We start from the raw sequence: 5,666 nt of genomic DNA on the forward strand, positions 1-5,666 counted from the left end.
TGTGCAACACACACACACACACACACACACACACACAAATACATGCACACACGTCACCTACACACACTCATGCAGCCATTATCCAGCTGCTCCAATAGTAGTTACAGCACATGAGGCACTCCAACACACACGATGGCGAAGAATGCTGATGGTATAAATTCAGTAACGGACTCTAGGACTCGTTCCTCATGAGGTCACACACACACACACACACACACACACACACACACACACACACACACACACATCACTGCAAAGGTTACCGCACAGCACATACACCATCTGGAAACACCTGAAGCTGCCGGAAACACAGGAGGTGTGTGACCTCTGCTCAGAGAAGGAGGACATACAAGATGAAAGGTGGCAGGGTCACTGAGGCCACACGGATGACAAATCCTATTAACATGTAATAACCTGTTCATTTGTAAACATATGATGAGCCTTCCACCCTCACTGATTTATCAAAGAGCATCACTTACAGGTGTTCTACTGGGCATGTGCAGGACTCAACAGCTGCTCTTTAGACAACAAAGAACTTCTCAATAATGACATAAAGCTTGTTAGAAATCACAGAAAGCAACTCGTTTAATATGGGGCTAGAACAGTGACAGTTACATTTTGACATTAAAAACAAAACCTGAGCTGAAAAAGGAATTGGCATTGATTGGAAAAAGTTGTATTGGCACTGACATAAATACTGGCACTGAAAAAGGTGCCTAACCCTAACCCCACTGAAAAATAAAACACTGGCACAAAAAACAAACTACAATCTTACAATTTAATGTTATTTAATTTTGAGATTTTTTTGTATTATGGGTTTTTTTTCATGTCTGTCTGTCTGTCATTGTTTCCTTTTTCAGTTCATGTTTTGTTTTCAATGCCAAATTTTATTTTCAATGTCAAAATGTTACTGTCACTGTTCCAGCCCCATAGTTTAAAGGACAATTCTTGGGGCCAAGGTTTGTAGTTTTGGTCATAATTGATATTAGTAAAACACTGTTGTACTTGAGAAGTCAATAATCAGGGAAAGACGCAACAATACGACAATAAAATACAAGGGAAACATGAAACAGACACGAGGTCAACAAGCCAACAGGTTAGATTATCAGTGTGTGTGTGGTACATTTGGAACTCAGTCTGTAAATTGTGATGGATGTTTACAAAAAACAGCTTGAGGAAATAGTTGTAAACATTCATCAGAGTTTACAGATAATGCTCATTCATCCAGCCTGTCATTGGGGACAAGCTAAGGGACAGGCGCCTAAACGAGCTCCTCTAATTGGCTAAAAGTCTCTGAACAGTGGCCACACCTGGCTCCACAGATACACTAACAGATCCACTCCACAGAAACACAACCACCACTAACCACAAGTGAGAGTGTGCAGAACTTGTCATTTGCAGCTTGAAGCAGTTGTAGTTGTTGACTTATGTTTGCTACAAAAATATCCAAGAAAAAGATGTATTTGTGAGAAAATATTCTACAGGTATGCAACTCTCATTGCATGAATTCACATACTGATTTGCAGATATGCATATTTTGTCCATGACTTCCCATCATGTGATACGGGTGTATGAATGTGTTTTGCGCCACATTCACTGGAGCAACTGTAGCAAAGAAGCAGCTCATGACTTTTGTGATTTGTGATTCATTAAAACAGGATCTGTGCACCTGCAATGAACAATTTGAGAAGGTGTAACTGTTGTGTCATGTTCGCATGTCTCTCTCTGTGACTTCAAATTTTATGTGAGACTTTATCATACAACTAATAATTCCACTGTCAGAGGTGCTCATTTGTTTTGCACCTGTGGATCAGCGGGAAGATCGATCAACTGACAACAACCTGTACAGTTGTGTCTATTTTTGTAGCTAGGTAGAAAGATGACATCGTTATCCCACAGACAGAGCCCTGATTGGTCGGCTGGTTCTCCAGCTGGCTGAAGCAGACGTCAGTGGACACATTCGAATTGCTGACTGTATCAGAGATGTGGGCACTGATTCAGAGTTTTAGAACTAACTTTGGTCTGCTTTGCTTGCCGTACAGGATGGGATTGTTACTAACATTTCAGGTGCACACACTTTTGGTTTATCCTCCTAATAAAGTGGACTGTTGGCTTGATTAACGTCTCCTGCTCCATCATTCGCTCCTGTATTCCCAGATTTGAACTGACCTGTTGTAATATACCAGAATTATCCTTCAAGCAAAGACACTGCTGTTTCTTAGCTTTTTTGTTGTTTATAGAACAAGTGACAAGTCTGTGTGTGTGTGTGTGTGTGTGTGTATGTGTGTGTGTGTGTGTGTTTGTGTATGTGGGTGATAGTCTTATTGAGGAAAGTTCTGTGTTGCTGTAAATGAAAGGCACATAGAAAGAAAAGTGCCATACATACCGTGTGTGTGTGTGTGTGTGTCTGTGTGTGTGTGTGTGTTGTGTGTATGTGTGTGTGTGTGCGCACTGAGTGTGTATGTGAGGCAACCAGAGTAATTAATCAATATAACATCCAAAGATGACAGCTCAAAAAACAGCAGCAGAATGTAGAACATCATGTCAACACTGTACAGAAACATCCTGCTTTGGGACTGTACAACAGGCAGAGGAGAGAAGCTGTTTAGATGTTCTGGCTTTGTCCCTCTGTACTGTGGATGTCAAGTGTCATAGTATTTCTGGAGTTTATTGTGGTTTTGGTGCCAAAAAGTCTCCAAAATAAAACCAGAAAAACTAGATTTTCTTTCTTGCTGAGAGCCAGACGAAAAGATCGACAACATGTTCATATTTGTATGATGAATATGAAGCTAGCAGTCAGTTAGCTTAGCTTAAGCAGCTTGATATTTATCAGACAGATACTTTATTAGAGTCACATCTGTCAATCTTCTCATCCAACCTTCAGCCGAAAAGCAAATGCACATATATCCCAAAAGTTTCCCTTTAATTGTAATGAGATCTACCTGCTATGGCACTATACATCACTGTATATAAAGATATGTAAATCTATGCATAAATAACAGAATGAAGAAATAAGCAGAAGTCACACCATCCAGTGCTCCTTGAGAAAAAGCTTCCCTGGATATGTTTAGATAATTTCCTGTTTTCCTTTCTGAAAAACAGTAAATATGTAATTCAGTCTAATAATAGACGTCGTTGAACAAACAGCAGAAATAAACCCGTCAGTTTGACATGGATATGAACACTCCTACAGTATCAGACAGCCAGGCAGTGAGCAGGATTTATGCAGAAGGTGGAGTTGCTGGATCTGCGGTCACAGAAAGTCAGCTGGGGCCTCACGGTGCTCGCTTCAGTCCCTGAGGGGATTTGAGACCAGCTCTGTTTGTTTAAGCTGGCTGCTCTTTTCCTGCAGGGACGGTAGGGATCATTGACTTGCCTCTGTTTTCTTTTTTCTTTTATACAGGAGGCCACTTTAGGAGTGAGGTTAGAGAGCAGAAAATAGTGGCCTCTATAATGACTTGTTTGCAGCCTCAGAGGTCCTCTGTGTATCGTTAGTCTTTCAGTCTGGGGCTAAATGAGCAGTTTAAACTGAGGCTCAGTCAGTGTGTTAAAGTGGAGAGGTTCTACCCACCCGAGCCTTGGCCTGTAACTGCTGAGTAAGATGCTGTGTGGCATTAACAGCAGCAGGAGTGCTAATGTGAGGAGTCTGTGTTGAGAATACAGCAATTGTTTCTACAGGGGTGGAGGGGGGGGGGGGGGGGGGGGTGAGGGCCAAGGATCTTTCTCCTGTATTACACCCAGATGTCTGTGTGAGGGCAAAAACAGAACAACACGGCTGTTCTGTCATTACAACCCACAGACAGGTACAGTAATAATACATGAGAAGCTACAGGGGGAGGTCTGCAGCATCCACCAGAATGTGTCTCTTTATAATAACTAAGCTTCATTTTAAAAACCACGAGGCAAAATTCTATAGGGAATCAGTCCTGGAGTTGCAGTTTAGCTGTCAAATAAACAAGTGCATTTACCTCACTGTCAATCTGGGAGTAAAATATCAAGGTAAACTTTCTACTTAAAACTCCAGTTATTAAGTATTGCACTTCCTAAAGGTTGAAGCATCACTAGAGACAGATTAAAAAGAGAATGATCAGAATCGAAACAGCAGAGTCTGTTATATCCTGACTTTTAGAATGTAGAAGTCAAGATCTACATACACTGAATTCTTCATGAGCTCCTGGCTGCCTGGTGAACAGGTCCTTCACCCGCAGTTTCTTGTACCCAGGCTTCCTGATAAAAACTCATAAAGCTGTTGGGAAGCTCTCTCCAGAGCCACAGACGATGTGACACTGCTCCTTTTATAGGCTGAGGAGTAATAACTACCAGCTCCTTAAAGTACAGCAGCTCAAACCTGAACCAGGAGACAGCTTTATTATAACAGACAGTTTGTGCTGTAATAACCTTTAAAGTGATATTTCAGGTTATTAGACGTGGGCTTGTGTGAGGTTCTGATGGATAGTCAGTGTTTTACCTGCAGTAGATTCAGATGAGATCAGAAGCTGAGTGATGAGATGAGTACGATTGAACTACCGTATTCCAACGTACAAGAGCAACTACTTTTAGCTCTGTCTGACTACTGGAGTAATACAGTGTGCACCATAGGCTGATGCATAGTAATACCTAAAACATGTTTCTCTGCTGACCCCGCCCACAGCAGCTCATCACTCAGCTTCTGTACCTCTGCTCCTGCTGCTTCTCTGATCTGAATCTACTGTAGGTAACACACTGACAATAGATCAGTACCTCACACAACCCCACGTCTAATAACCTTTAATTATCACTTCAGTAGTAACAGATTAAATCTTGTTTAAAGCTGTCTATAGCAACATGGCTGGATTAACCTTCTAGGAGGCCCTGGGCCAGAAATGAGCTAATCCAGTATATTAAATAGTCCTGGAGCTGCTGTGTGGTAATTTAAATTAACACAAATGAATCATTTATATGCACCCTATGAGCACAGAGATAAAACAATGAAGGTCTTTAAAATATTACTTACTCTCAAATAAAGTTACAGTTAATCAAATTACCACAAACCTATTGCGAAATAAGGAACCTGGGGCTTTAAGGGGCTCCTGGGGGTCTAGGGCTCCAAGGCAGTTCCCTGCTTTAGCATTTAGCATTTAGCATTGTTATCAATGTCATCATTACCAGCAAGAATGATGTACAGAACTATTATTAATAAAACCCCTTAAATGTCTTTTAATTAGGGGCAGTTTAACTTAGTCTAAAGGACAGAGAGAGAGGTACAGTCTGATCAAAGCAAAAAACATTATTTCTGGTTCCGTCAAGTGCAACAAAGAGATGCAGCATTTCCAAAAGTGTTGCTTATTACTTTGAATTTGAAGTAAAAAAAACCCAAAATGACTGTCTCGCTCTCTCTCTTGCTCTCTCTCTCTCTACAGTGTGAGGGAGACAGGTCAGATGTTCTCTCGCCCCCTCCTCTTCTTCTCTCCCTCCTCTATAATGCTTACTCAACAGCCTGTAATCCAATTAACAGCAATGATGGAGTGTGCAGTTATTAACCTTGACATTGCTTAGTATTGCTAACATTAATCACATTACAGTATGAGATATAGTCTCTGATTCTGTGATGTGGGCAGTAGATTATTGATATGTACACTGAGAGCAGCAGCTTGTTCTCATGGTGTGGCTGGGGATGGGATGTGGGG

Source organism: Seriola lalandi, unplaced genomic scaffold, assembly GCF_002814215.2.
Source record: "Seriola lalandi dorsalis isolate HSWRI2012SDOR001 ecotype SW California unplaced genomic scaffold, Sedor1 jcf7180002054584, whole genome shotgun sequence".
In the NCBI taxonomy this organism is placed as follows: domain Eukaryota; kingdom Metazoa; phylum Chordata; class Actinopteri; order Carangiformes; family Carangidae; genus Seriola; species Seriola lalandi.